Source organism: Ambystoma mexicanum, chromosome 12, assembly GCF_040938575.1.
Source record: "Ambystoma mexicanum isolate Mex_15411 chromosome 12, UKY_AmexF1_1, whole genome shotgun sequence".
Classification (NCBI taxonomy): Eukaryota; Metazoa; Chordata; class Amphibia; order Caudata; family Ambystomatidae; genus Ambystoma; species Ambystoma mexicanum.
Genome location: NC_090936.1, coordinates 478,489,663 through 478,504,721, shown reverse-complemented (window position 1 = coordinate 478,504,721; position 15,059 = coordinate 478,489,663). Strand labels below are relative to the sequence as shown.

The following is a 15,059-nucleotide window of genomic DNA, read 5'->3' as shown; positions in this document are numbered from 1 at the left end:
TCGTGGCTCTTGGGGAGGAGGGATGGCGACAGCTGATGCCATTTTAAAGATAAATAGCAGTTTTCCTAATATTCTTCCAAGTATGTGCTGTGTGCTAGATTGTTAATGCATAATGAGTAAGAATAGGTGTAGGAGCTGTGCAAGGGTACATTTTGAGCTTCAAAGTTCCTAGACGAGCTGAAAATGCAGTTCTGAACTGTTCACGAAGCACGGACCCATTCACAAAAAACACTTCATCATGCCACACACGCACGTTTTCCCATGACACTGTCTCGATAGTCTGCGATGATGTCAGATGTTCACGGTAATCTGCGAACACAATAACAGTAAGAAAAAGTTGCAAAAAGTGTATAGACATGTTAAAAGTGATGCTAGAAGGTTAGGAATGGCAGAGGTTTAAGGTGACTTTGTAAAGTAGACAAAAATGTTGCTATATCGGGGTAATGATGATATTAGTAAGCTTTAGGAAATTTGTGTGCACTGGTAAAAACACATGAAATTCATTGAACAAACTTTGTTAAAGGGACGTTATGGTTAAGTTGCATTAATAAAAACCAATGAAATTAATTGAAAAAACTTTGTTAAAGGGACCTTATGGTTAAGTTCCACTAATAACAACCTATGAAATTCACTGCAAAAATCTTTGTTAAAGGGACGTTATGGTTACAAGTAAAACTGAAAACCCCCAGAAATTCGACAGTTATGGTAAGCTAAGCAACCATAACTCACGCCACTACCGTGCACTGCTAAGACTAACACCCAGGACATGAAATATGACATCACAAATGTCATTGATGACATCACTGATGACATCACATATCTGGCCCACTTGTTTTGTTTACTGACATGATTAGGCTAGTTTTTTGTGTTTACTGACAGTGTGATTTTCCAAAATTGTCAAAAGTGACAAACTTTCATTCCTGTTTTGTACTAGAACCGCGGTTATCCTCAGTATAACCCTGGTTATGCAAAAAGTGCAAACTCTGATCTTGGTCCGCAGCACCCCCAAACTCCCCAATTTGTCAGGATGCCATTCCCCGCCCCACACCTCTAGCCTGATGCCATTTCATCCTTTTTCCGCCTCCAAATGGCATTTTTTCCCCTTTTCGTTTTCAGCTAACCCTGGTCATACCTGCTATAACCCTGGTTATCTCTTGCATCGAGCAAAAAAATAAAATGAGAAGTTTTCATTTCTGAAAGGCCTCTGCTGCAAAGTACCATGGGGAAAATGTATTTATCATTTTGCGAGAAGGGGACACCCCATTCTGTGGAAAATATTTTAACAACTGTCGATGGAATACCCCCAGACCACTCCCAGAAATCGAGTCCATGCTTAGTGCACAAGTTGTTTCGTGCCTTGTCCAATTCCGTCCAGCGGTTTTTGCTGCACGCTATGCAGAAATTTTGACTTTTTCTCCATGGAAAAATGAATGGGAGAAGGACGAAAACAGCTGTTTTATTTTTGCTTTCTTAATAACGTTTTCATTTTTTTACAAATATTTCTTACAATATTCATTCCGGGGAGGCCTACGACAAAGGTTTTGTTTGCAAAATATCAGCCATATCCGTCATCCAAGTCAAAAGTTATTAGCAATTACATTTTTGGGTTTGTTATGGAACTTGATGCTCATCTTAAATGTGCAGGGACCACAATTGTTTAATATATACTCACATATATATATAGACATATATCAACGAATATCTGTATCTTATAGAGCAGCACTAGTCACCCTATGGTGTCCAGTCAAAATGTGGAAAACATTTGGTCGAATAACCAAAATGTCGAAAAAAGAATGTCTAAATTATTTTTTTCGAATGCTTTCTTTTTTATTTACATGTTTTGTTTTTGGTTCTGCAAGTAAAAAAAAGGGTTAAAACAGAAAAACAAAATTAAAAAAGGGTGTTTGGGGGGAACACCCCCATTTTGAACAAAAAATGAACTAAAAAACACATTCGACATTTTTTTTTCGACATTTTGACTTTCCACCAAATGTTATTCGAAATAGTGACTATAAACCTCACCCTATAGTTAAGGTGAAACCTAGAAGACATTGGGTAACCTAAAATTCTATGACCAATAATGTTTGACCCGTGGGACACATCAGCATGCCGAAATAAATGTTTGGTCCGGACGGCACAAATCTGTCAAAATAGTTCAACACTTACAAAGGGTCAAAAACAGTATTTTATGTACTTTTTCCATTGGTTTTCCAATAGGGAAAATGCACAGACTTTGAACAGGTTCAGAGACTAAACAGCTGGACAAATGTTCCCAATATGTGTTTGAAAATGGGAAGAATGATGGGATTACATGCATTTTTTTGTTTTGGTAGACATCAGCAGTATTTTTTAAACAATTTGGTGAAGAGTACGGTGCCTCTGGCACAAAACTATTTTATATATCTGTGAGGATGCATTGCTGGAATAGAGGCGATTCATTTTAGAAAATCCACCATTTAAGGAATGCAGTGTTTTACCTCAAAGCGAGAGAAAATAAATGTCAATGTTTTTCTAAAAATATTTTTTAAAGGTTATATGGGGTTCTTAATGTGTGATTGAAGGTAGCATGTTTGTGGGGAGCGCTAGTGAAGTGTATTAGTGAATGCACAGAATTGGCGTATGCTGGAGAAAGCACTTTCTTTTCCAAGCGATTGCATGACATCTCAATTTGACATCATGGTCTACGAGCATAAAAGAAAAAGTAATAAGAAATGACGAGGAATGAAATTTGAGAAGTGATAATAACTGCAGAGCTTATTGACTGGGTTTTGCATTTTTTAAATTACATTTTCAAAGTGTAACTTTGCTCAGAGTATAAAGAGGAAATGCTTTGTAGATGTAATTTACTGATTCTCCTTGAGGAGAGTAGGGGAGGCTGGGGATCTTGTGGTTGTGAAATGTGTGCTTTTAGAATGAGACTAAGCTTCATTTTTATATCTAAGCGCAGTCTCTTCTCCAGAAAAATCTGCAGGCCCATCAAACGATCCACAAACAGAACTCTCTGGTCCATTTAAATTCAGCAACGTAACTGGAGTACATTGTTATGTTAATGTAACAATCAATCTTCTTTTTCAATTGCCACCAATTGTTCACAATATTTAGGGGGCAAACATTTTTTTGAAAAAAAGAGATTTAAAAAAATTAGATTAATACACAAAAAAGAGCAATATTATGAAGACCATTGCTAGTGGCCCGGTAATGTTTTAATATAGTTGGCCCTAAAGACATGTAGAGTGGGTGGGTCCAAAAGAAATATATTGGGGGTACATGTATAGTGGACACGGCTGAAGGCCAATGCCTCTGTGGTGTAACACGAAGGATTGGACAATTGCCAACTGTATTCAAGTTGAAGTGAGAGTAACCAAAGAATAGTCTGTTTTCCAAAGCCAGGTAGCCATCGTGTTCTTTGGAATAAAACCACCGTGGTTGAGGGCACAGTTATTTCTCACAGAGAAAGAAACTACTGTGGGTTTTAACGCCCACAGGGGCAAGGCTGTGTAGGAAGACAGGAAAGGATAGAGTTCAATTCTAAATGTCCCTTCCTTGTGACTCTTCTGTGCCTGTGTAGCGCTGCTGGGCCGCCTACAAAAACAGGGGATAGGGTAAGAAGAGACACTAACTACTTCTAGATGTTATGCACCATTCAGCCTTGCATCAATGTGCCCGTCAACCACTCTCTCCCCCTATGTGTTAGCATGGGAAGAGACAAGTACCCGATCTAAAAACAGTGTTTACGTGATGAGGAGAACATACATCCACTGGGTTGTATACAAGTTTATTTGCCCGAGGATTGTTTGTCACACCCCATCCACTGGGATTTTAAAAGGACTATCACAAAGTCAGGTTGCAATCACTCTGAAATTGTGTTAGACCAACATCAAAAGACAAACAGCGCTACACAGGGACAGAAGAGTCCCAAGGAAGGGACATTTAGAATTCAACTCTATCCTTTCCTGTCTTCCTACACAGCCTTGCCCCAGTGGGTGTTAAAACCCACAGTAGTTTCTTTCTCTGTGAGAAATAACTGTGCCCTCAACCACAGTGGTTTTATTCCAAAGAACACACTGACTACCTGGCTTAGGAAAACAGACTATTCTTTGGTTACTCTCACTTCAGCTTGAATACAGTTGGCAATTGTCCAAACCTTCGTGTTACACATCTGATTTAAGAAGGGCATTCCCTGTTAACTTAATTAATTGCCCCCTTATACTTTGCAATGCCTCTGTGGCCCTGTAACATTTTAAAATATACAGTGTGCATGGCCGAAGGCTGTGCTCACTGGCCAGGGCCAAAGGCCCTTGCTATTGGGCTCAAAAGATATGTATAGTGGCCACGGCCAAAGGCTGTGGTCACTGGCCATGCTGGAAGGTCATGGCCAGTGGCCCGTCAAAAAACAAAACAAAACCCTTCCATTTCACTGAAAAAACCTTAGTTAAGGTGCAGTTAAATTGCGCAGATTTAACGCAACAAATTGAAATTCAGAAGATGTGGAAAGTCATAACCAGCTTTACTAGGCGCGATCCAGTTGCAAAGCCTGGGATCATGTCATAAAAAGGCAAGTTCAGCACAGTAAAAAGGTACTTACCATTTGCGAGAGTAACACCGTAAAAGGGGAGGGAGCTTCTTTTAATCATTAGACAGTCAAGCCCAAAATAAAATTAATTTACATTTAAAAAGAAATACAGGGGCACAGATAAGTATAACCAAACTTAGGGGTAGGCTGAAATGTGGTAAATAGGCCTTAAAGCATGCATTCACAGAAAACGTGTGCTTGCTTTTCATTAGTCTGCAACAAAGCCGCAGCGCCTGGTAACACATTACAGGTCCCGCGATCCCAGGCTGGTATGGTAAGAAGCAAACACTAGTTGTTATTTTTTCGAGGTCACATATTAAAACCCATGGGTCCCGCCGACAGGAAAGGAGGGCATAACCATTTCATAATTCAACATGATTTGGAAAACGCGATTTTTAGATGGTGTCAAAAGAACCACGGCGTTTTCAAATTACCCCTTAGTACCTTTCGCCTGGGAAGAAGGTCAAAGAGTTCTTAAAATGCAACATCTGAACAGCAGTATGTCCATGGTTCAAGGCTGTAATGAGAGCCTTATAAATGATGTACATTTGCATGTAGATCTGCGCACAGGGTTCCACAGTTATTGACTCCACTGAGAAGCAACAATTACCCATACTGAGACACGCTGGGAAATACATGTAGATAGTAGGCATTTATTTAAAGTTCACCGCCCATCCCGATTGTACAGTGCGCTCACTTAAGCACTCTGTTTTCAAAACTCTGTTTCTCAAATCCTTCGATAGTGTCCTTCACAACCCTCTGCCATCCAGGCACAAACAACTCAACTATGTCCTTAAGAGAATCACAGAGTGGCTGTGGCACACATGTGTCACTTAAACAATCGTCTGTAAGGTTCTCAGTCTATTTAGTTTGATACATATTTAAATAGATGTTTCCCCTGTTCTAGAATTCTCTATTTACTTTTCATTATTTTATGCCTATTCCAAACCAAATTTCCTCAAATATTTTGCCACAACAGAAAAGGCCTTGGTAGATTGGGTTTCACCTCCCAGTCTTTCTTCTTTACCAGTAGAGAAGACATCATATTGAAGGTTTCAGTAGGCCTGTCTGTCTCACATGTAATAAACCACATGGATGTTTGGGTTGACATTATATATCACCATAACAGTGAAACACCTCTCTGTATAATGATATCCAAAGAAAAACAAAAAGTGATGGAGAAAGTGTTTGAGTTAAACATTATTAAGCACTATGAATTCCTTTGAAAAGCTGCCCATTGCTTTGTAGCTCATCGGTGAAACTACAATAATGTACCACCATTAAGCAAATCACGCTTGACCACGCCCTCAAAGAAGCCCTCCACTCCAAAATGACAACATCACCTTTTCATAGGAACACAAGTAAGCCAGGGCATGTTTCAGCCCTTTAGGCCTCATCAGTGAGCTGCAGCATGAAGCCTTAGGCCGGTGAGCTCATGGACATCTGATAGCTCCCAGCAAGATTGGAAACGAAAATAAACTTTTGGAATTATTACGTTGAATGCATTTCTAAAGAAGTGTTCACCATAAATTTGGACAGAACGGAAACAGGTTGAGCTAAGGGACAACCAGCTTACATAGGATATGTGTTAATTGGAATACTGGATAGTTGTATTTATGTAATTGTTAACTATATTGGATTTAATGCATTTAGATATGTTTGATTATTTGATAGTTTTTTTTGGGCTGCTTACAAACACAAGCTGTGATTTCTCAAACCCCTATCAATTTATAGCAGCTAATAGCCCCTCCATTGCCTGTGGACACCCATGGGGTTCCCTAAACTGGCCAGGGTTACTTCAGGGCTTTTCCCACTTCCTGTGGACACCCAAGGGTTTCCTAACGTTCCCTTCTACATGTAATGTTCCCTCCACTGCACATTGGCATTCAGGGGGTTCCCTAGACTTCCAATGGACATCTAAGGTCCTCCCTCCATTGTCCACGGACGCTCGGGGATGCCTAAGCTGCCCATGGACAGCCAATGTCTGCCCTCATTTTCTGTGAACACCCGGGGTTCACTACGCTGCTGTGAGACATCCACAGATCCTTTCCACTTCCTGTGGACACCCAGGGGTTCCCTAACCTGCCCATGAACATCTAGGAGCTCCCTCAACTTCCTATTGGCACACAGGGTTTCTCTAGACTGCCCACAGACCTCGATAACGTGTAATATGGAGCCACTTTGAAAAGTATTTCCAGCAGGGGCGTTGCTAGGGGGGGGGCTAAGGGGGCTATAGCCCCTGATCTTTTGGTTGTAGCCCCGGATAGAATCTCAGGAACTACAGCCAAAAGACTAGCTAGCCCCCAGTCCCAACAGTTCCGACATCAGCTTAGCCCCGGGTCTTTTCCAGACCTAGCAACTCCCCTGATTTCCAGTGTCTCGTTTGGATCCCAGTCCACCCCTGACTTTGACCTTTTAATTCACCCGAGTATTTATAGAAACGTCCTTCGGTCTGCAACTGTCATGCACTTAACACACATTTAACATCAGAATGTCTCAAAAGTCAAACAACGAATACCATGAACAGTTTGGCAGTTCTGCGCACAGCTGACTACCTTCTCATGGGCACATACAGAATGTCATTGCAGATGGGTTAAAACCCCTTTGCAAATCAATCTGCACCCCGTTCCCAAGGGATCCGTCTGCCCGAATTTCTAATGTATGCTCCCTTTACATGTGAACACAAGTAACAGTGGCACGTTCCATTCCTACTGAGCGTCAATGGTGCGGCGCAGCTGGAAAACTTGCAATGATTATGAACTTTCTTTGGGGTGGGGGGTTGCTAAATTGCTAAATGGACATCATGGATAAAAATTCATGAAATGGAGCTGTGTGCAATAAATAAATAAATACACATTATGCACAGGAAGCTCAAGATCCACACATGGGAATCCAGTTACAGAGACTCCCAGAGAAAACCAAAGGGTGGTTACGGAAATGCTGGAGCGTACCCTTTGCAAATACGTGGGACGCCAACCAGTGCTTTTGGAGTTCTCTCTTCAGTTGCTCTGCCCAAGTGGGAAGCATATTCTTAGAAGTAGGGCCCAAGAGTGCTATGTCTCGGGGCCCACGTTGGACTTCATTGATGAGGCCAGTAAGGTGGAATGCTGCCTGGGGATGCTTGCAGTAAGAGCCGCTGCAAGGGTTTTTTGTTACCATAGGGGAACGCCATTTTGCTATCCCATGTTAATGGAGATGCCTTTTCTGCTTGTTGGAGCAGGTGTGCAAGTGGTGGCACCCTAGAAATCTGCATAGTATTGCCTTGCTGTTATGGCCATGCAAATGATCACACCAGGCAGGAGATTGAGTTAGTGTTCCTTCATTAACTCGACACACTTAACTCTGACTTTACCCACCAATTATCCCTCAGCATACAGTCGTAGGTGGTATGGTTAATCTAGTCCTGCTGGCAGTTCCTGTATTTAGGATAGATACTAGGCCCCTGATCAGGAAGTTGCAGGGGAGAGCGTTGGGCAGCCTGCCTCTCCGTAGCTTGCCTCGCTTGTAATGTCATGAGACTTGACACAGGATTTATGGAAGGTCCTTTACTCTACACTGGCGTAAAACGATTTTGCTTGCAGTCCCAGTTTTGGATAGACTGCCTTCTTTGGAGCAGAGTCTGGCTGGTTTGCTTTGGATTGCCTCTCTTATGTAACGAGACTGGCAAGTTTAAAACGATGGAAGGGAAGGTGTTCTCGGATGCAAAGCCTCAAAGGACCACCACTTCATATAACCCCGGCATCCGTCCATATGACAGCTAACATACAAACATAACTCATTGCCCTTTCCCCCCCCAGAAAATGCAGAATGAGACTTGTTTGTTTGTTGGCATAAGAAGGCCGCAGAATTTATTCCACAATCATAAAACCAAACTGTACATATCTGTGGAAAACCTTGTCTGCCAGGTGCGGTGACTACTCCGTGTCGCAAGGACTTGCTTCCCCCTTTCCTTTCCCAAGAGTCCATTAGTAGGTCCAACTCTCCCAGCCTTGGTAGTATCCGAGCCTGCCTGCCCTTGCAGGTGCTCCTGGGCGGGGAGAGTGCCGTTTCTTTGGGGGAAGCTGAGCCGTAATTGTCCTTCCCCGCCGCCCCTGCCGCTTAGGCTCCCAAGGGGCTTAGGGTCTGGGAAGAGCGAAGACCCTTCCCGCATTCTCCTGGCTCTTCCGGAATCTGTCTCCTGTGTTTGTCTGGCCAAACACCGCCACACCGCCTTGTCGTCCTGCGACGCCGACGACCAGGCGTTTCCTGATTGTTCTGTTCGTAGGGTTGGTGGGTGGGAAAAAGAAAACCCTCTGCTGCAGTCCCGTGGAAGTGCACGGGTGTCCCTCGGCTGCAGCTGCTTTCTTGTTAGTAGCGGGATCCCCGCTCCTTATGAAGGGGAAACCCCTCCCCTTTCCTTTTGTTGCCCTTCGCGGGCTTTCTTCGATATTTGCCGCGCTTCGGCTTTCGCGGGCATTTCTTTTGTTTGCCGTGCCTTTCCTTCGCGGGCTTCCCCAATTTTGCCGCCTTGGCCCAGCAACCCCCACCCCCCCCTTTCCCAAAAGGGGGAAGGGGCTGGGGACCGAGAAGGACGCCGCCCGGGTTATCGGGGGTGCCTCCTCCATTCCGCCGGGCTCCGTGTCGTCGTACCTGGCATAACCCCGGCATCCGTCCATATGACAGCTAACATACAAACATAACTCATTGCCCTTTCCCCCCCCAGAAAGTGCAGAATGAGACTTGTTTGTTTGTTGGCATAAGAAGGCCGCAGAATTTATTCCACAATCATAAAACCAAACTGTACATATCTGTGGAAAACTTTGTCTGCCAGGTGCGGCGACTACTCCGTGTCGCAAGGACTTGCTTCCCCCTTTCCTTTCCCAAGAGTCCATTAGTAGGCCCAACTCTCCCAGCCTTGGTAGTATCCGAGCCTGCCTGCCCTTGCAGGTGCTCCTGGGCGGGGAGAGTGCCGTTTCTTTGGGGGAAGCTGAGCCGTAATTGTCCTTCCCCGCCGCCCCTGCCGCTTAGGCTCCCAAGGGGCTTAGGGTCTGGGAAGAGCGAAGACCCTTCCCGCATTCTCCTGGCTCTTCCGGAGTCTGTCTCCTGTGTTTGTCTGGCCAAACACCGCCACGCCACGTGTGGGTTTCCGCCCACCGTGGCTCCCCCCTTTGCTCCTTCCTCACTTTCCTAAGATCTTCGTGCGGATGTCCCAGAAAATAAGTCCATACCCAAAGATGATGGTGCACCCCTCATTTGAAAAATACCCTGGAGTTTATCCGTTAATGAGCCCGTGTCTAATCTGACCAAAACCCCTGCCCTTGCGACATTCAGCCATTGCGCAATTCAGTTTCGCCAGGACTTCTCTACTGCGGCGTGGCTGTCAGGACCCCGCCCTTCCTTTCCTGGAATGATTACTGACCATATTATTTCCGTTTCACCTAGCTGTCCTGCCAGCCCCTGTACAGAGTACCTCATTTCCCGCAGGAGAGCCCCTCTCCCTAAACTCGTTAAATCAATGCCACCAAGGCGAATGGTCAAGATGTCGGGCTTCCTTCTGCTGGCCAAGAGTTTACGCACTTGACCCTGTAATAGCGCCCCATTCATGCCAAGCACCCCGTGCCACCTGATCCTAAAATCGCCCGCTGTCAGAGCTTCCTGTTCGACTGACCAGCTGAACCCTGCCCTGGATCCGAAGGAGTGTCCTGCCACCCATACTGCTACCTTCTTATTCCAGGCAGGTGCTACAGAGAGGGAGAAAGAAGAAGGCCTGTCACCCTTACATTCTTTCTGGCCTACTGTACTTCTTAAAGCAGCCTGATTTCCAGCTGCCTATCTGCTTGATCGTAGCCTCACTTATTCCCATTGCCGCCGCCGTTGAAGCAGCCCCTAACCCAAAAGAATGTGTACCAAACACCCCTCTTTCTCCCCTATTTTGGCCAGTGCAATTTCCGTATTTCTGACCTTGCCCCGTTTCCCTCTTGCTCCGCCTCACCAGGGCGTGCCTGTTCTGGGACCCTTTTCCTCTGTCCCCTTTCCATCCTGCTCTGCCTTAACCAGGGCGGGCCTGCTCCGGGACACTTTGTCTCTGCCCCTTTCCAATCTGTTCCGCCTTTACCAAAGTGAGCCTGCCCGGGGACCTTTCTGACCATGCCACCTTACCATCATGGTCCGCCACCACTACGACGGCACCCAGGTGTGCCTGCTCTGGGACACTTCAGCCCCTGCCACCTTTCCAATTTGTTCGTCCTGCTGTACCTGCAATAGGTTCCTCATCATTTTTAGCTGGCTAAAGCACCCCACCAACTTAATCTTTGCTCTGCCTGTCCTTGCAGGAGTTCCCATGCTGGAGGGGTGCGCCGTGTTTGTTTCTTGTTTAGAATTTCAGGCACCATCTTTGCTTTACATCCCCCCACCCTGCTCTCTCGCCCCACTAGCATCCGCGGTCTTGTGCCGCCTTTCCTCTTTTTTGCTTTTCCCAGAGTTTTGTGTTGATTCTACTCCGGGGATAACCAGGGCGGGCCTGCTCCGGGGCACCTCTGCTCACCCCAGAAGGTGTTGCCTGCTTCCTCCTATTTGTTTGCGCCAAGTGTGCAGTAGGGCCCACACCCCCACCTTTGAGCCTAGGCCTACCCTGCCCTTGCAGGTGTCCGCGGGCGGGGAGAGCGCTCGGAGTTCGAAATCCCGCCTTTCGGTGTTTCCCCACACTATTAGCCTTAGACCTGTTCATTACTGTCGATGTCCACCTCCCATTGTTTGTTGCCTAGTCCCCCACTTGATTATTAGACCTGACCCTGGCGGTAACTGGAACTGCCGTGAACTGGACCTTGGGGCAATAAACGGTGAGGTACCCAGCACCTAATTGAGGCAGGGAATTTTCTTTACCCCGTTACCCTGAAATGGACCTTGATCCCCCAGTGCAATTATACCGGGCTGGCCCCATCTGAAACAGACCCTTCCCATCGTTGTCTGACTTTACAGCAAAATTGGCGCACCATTCTTGCACCCCATTTCTTCCCATAAACCTGGTACCAGTGGCACCCATTACAATGACCTGATCTGCCACTCGTGCATTTCAGGTCTGAACCTGCTATCCTGGTTGAATCCTGCACAAACCATGCATAGCCGTCTTTTTGAACATCAAGCCCTCCCTGGTCTTCACAATGTTCACATTGGGTGTACTGCTAAATCCGGCGCTGGTGTCACCCTTAGCCGGTTATGCCAGGCCAGGCTGCCCACTAACTGGGTGCAGCTCCCCCTTGCATATACGATGCAAATTGTTCATTTTAGGCGGCAGCTACTGTGGCCCACTGGTGGAGGATTGGCTGGTTACACAGGACGCTTACTCCACTGAAACTGCCAGTAAAACCAAGTTTAACAGTTTTCCACCTGGTCAGCTTTACCATTTCACCCCTGAACAGTGGCCTGCTTGACTAGTGATCTTCTCCCTTACTGGCATCTACAACCTGTAACTGTACCTGAACACATTTGATACCGCACATTATTGTCGAGTAAGGAGAATTTCTAGATGCATAATCTGCCTCCTTCTAGCGTTAAACAACCCCCCATTTTTTAAGCCTTGAACCCCCTTTCTTAATATTCCAACCAGAGGGGTGACTGGCCATTCGCCACCGCGGGCTCCTTTTAACGGCGCCGGCAGCAGGGGTGTTGCTAGGTCTGGAACAAGGTCTCGGGCTATGCTAATGTCGGAGCTGCTGTGCTGTCCATGATTTAGCCTTTATATAATGCTGCGTACCCTCAGGTATCTGAGTGCTGCTTATTCTTACCCCCGATGTGTGGTGCTCATTTTCATACCCCGTGTCATACCAGCTTACCCTTTGACCTGGCTGCCTAGCTTACAGTGTCCTACTACAATCCTCCAATCACCTCCAAGCCCAACAAAAGTGAACATGTACTAAAACCCGATTTGAAAAGACCCAACCTTAACAGGCTCAGCGCAGCCCCCAATGTTTGCTTTACCCCTTTGGTGTCGTACTGTCACCCTCAGCCCGCCACCGGCGGTGTAGCTCCCGGGACCCAACCCATGGGCTCACGGCAATAAAAGGAGCAATATGCGCCCACGCAACTTATTTCTCCACCCCCAGAGAACACCCGTCCGCTTTGGGTGGTACCCCATTTTCAGAGCCATGCAGAGGGAACTTATTCAAATTAAAACTCCAAAGGCAACCGTCAATTCCTCCTAAACCCCTGCCACTGCACTAAGTCCCCGTGCACTCACGCTGCCGTGTATTAATCAGCGTACTTATCCCTCTACGAGCAGCCCAGGAACCACTTCCCTGCATGCTGTAATGCGCTGCCAACTGCTATACTCCTGCCCCCTTCGTTATAGCAACCGACAACATGCACCTTACATTTATATGAACCATAGCAGCATATGCGCGGTTCAACAGTCTCGAACAATGCGCTTAATAACAACACCAATGTACGCATTCTTTCTATTAACTGTAAACCCTCTGCTGCAGTCCCGTGGAAGTGCACAGGTGTCCCTCGGCTGCAGCTGCTTTCTTGTTAGTAGCGGGATCTCCGCTCCTTATGAAGGGGAAACCCCTCCCCTTTCCTTTTGTTGCCCTTCGCAGGCTTTCTTCGATATTTGCCGCGCTTCGGCTTTCGCGGGCATTTCTTTTGTTTGCCGTGCCTTTCCTTCGCGGGCTTCCCCAATTTTGCCGCCTTGGCCCGGCAACCCCCACACCCCCCTTTCCCAAAAGGGGAAGGGGCTGGGGACCGAGAAGGACGCCGCCCGGGTTATCGGGGGTGCCTCCTCCATTCCGCCGGGCTCCGTGTCGTCGTACCTGGCATTTCTAACCAAAGGGTAACCTTTTAGCAGAAACATGTCGAAGCCCAAGTGAGACTCAATTTAAGTCACTGCTGCCACTGAGACTGGGTGAGAGTGAAACGATGCTCCATGGTGCAAGCCCCAAAACCAGCGAGTGTGGTGTGAGCTCAAAGCACGGGATGATCATGTTTGCATTTGCCCAAAGAGGTGTTTAGCAACTCTAGGGGTTTTACTCCGTGTGTACAGGTTCTGCCAGTTAGTGGCCACCCAACAGCACTTTTTATCAGATTCTGGCACTGAATGCAAAGTGAGAAATGTGTCGTAGGCGAAGCCGCCCCCATATCATAACCCAGAATCACCAACTTCCTGTCTGGTGATATACAGCAGGAAGAGCGCATTTGTTATCAGGGGGATCAGGAAGTGTAGTGGCGCACGCAGTATTTTGCATGCAGGAGATAACGGTGGAAACTTAAGGCCTGAGGGTTTTCAGAGAGAACGTGCTTGTCGACACATAGGTTTGCTCAGTGCTTTAAATGGGGGAAAAAAGTGTAAGCTACACAGCTGGACACTTTGGCACTGCGTTTTCGGCGCCGGCCGTTTTGGCCTGCCACCTTGGGCACAGATCCCTTTTAGACACACCCTGTTTGCAGGCAATGCCCAGTGAGATTAAATGATGTGCCAAGGAGCATGCACTTCGGGTAAAGCAGTATATCTGAGATCCTTTCACAAAAACTTCCAGTTTGTTGTTGTCCATCGTGTTAAGAATCTTTGGATATCTATATTAACTGAGACTATCTTTTTTTGCATAGCAAACTAGCAGATATCATAGCTGTAAACTAAGCTTCAGCGGGGGAGTTTGATTACTGCTCGCTTTCATTGCCTAATGAGAAATGTGTTAGGTAACTGGAGCTGTGTGCGAGTTTCCAGTGGAAAACGTTCCGTCACAACTCCAATTACTTAAACATTTACATATTGGAATAGGCACTGGTAACATCTTTAAAAAGTAATTTCCCAGGCTTTCCAAACTAATCCCTGCTCCATAAAAGGACACCAATGGTAACAGGTGAAGCCCACTGAGCGAAACAGTGTTCCGTGCCTGGCGTGCCTGGCGTGCTGAGCGCACAGTAGATGCACGTTTGTCCCTCCTTTTGTTCTGCGGGGTGGTCCCTGAAGGAGACACTATGGGCATTTCGGATGGTGGAGAGAGGAGGGGGGGGGGTGCTGCTTGCCCCAGCAAAGGCTTGAGAAGCGTAATCCTTTAAATTGCGATAAAGTGAAATGAAAAGCTTTTAGTTTGACCTCGCAACATAGTTGAGTACCGGTACTCTCTTTCAGGCATTGAGAAGTGCAGGTACTCAAATGCTCAAAAATAGGAAGTGAAGGTATTGAGGGCCGGGTAGGAACGGCCCATTGAAAGCACTGGGTTTGCCCTCATAATCGCCATTTTTTTGTTTCCCAGGCTAGAGCCTCGACTCCCCAATGGGTCACATGCCATGGCCATAATAGACACAAGAACGGTCTAAGCTAATAGAATTGGGCACGTGATGGCAGTTGTGTAAATGTGTGTGTCTCATCGAGCCAGATGTAGAGGGTATGCGCATGGCCACCCACAACGGATCAGAAAGCGGGGCGCGTTCCACCTGCCCATTGAAATGCACAGAGATAGAGGGACTTTCAAGATAGACAGAGAAGGTAATAACCTTAAAATAATGTCGT

General features: G+C 46.4%; 1 protein-coding gene across 2 annotated transcripts in view; it reads right to left on the bottom strand.

Annotated features, from left to right (window-relative positions):
• The window catches only part of DGKI (diacylglycerol kinase iota), a 1,316,934-nt gene that overhangs the window by 842,572 nt on the left and 459,303 nt on the right, over positions 1-15,059 (bottom strand). The gene's annotated exons all lie outside the window — the stretch shown is intronic.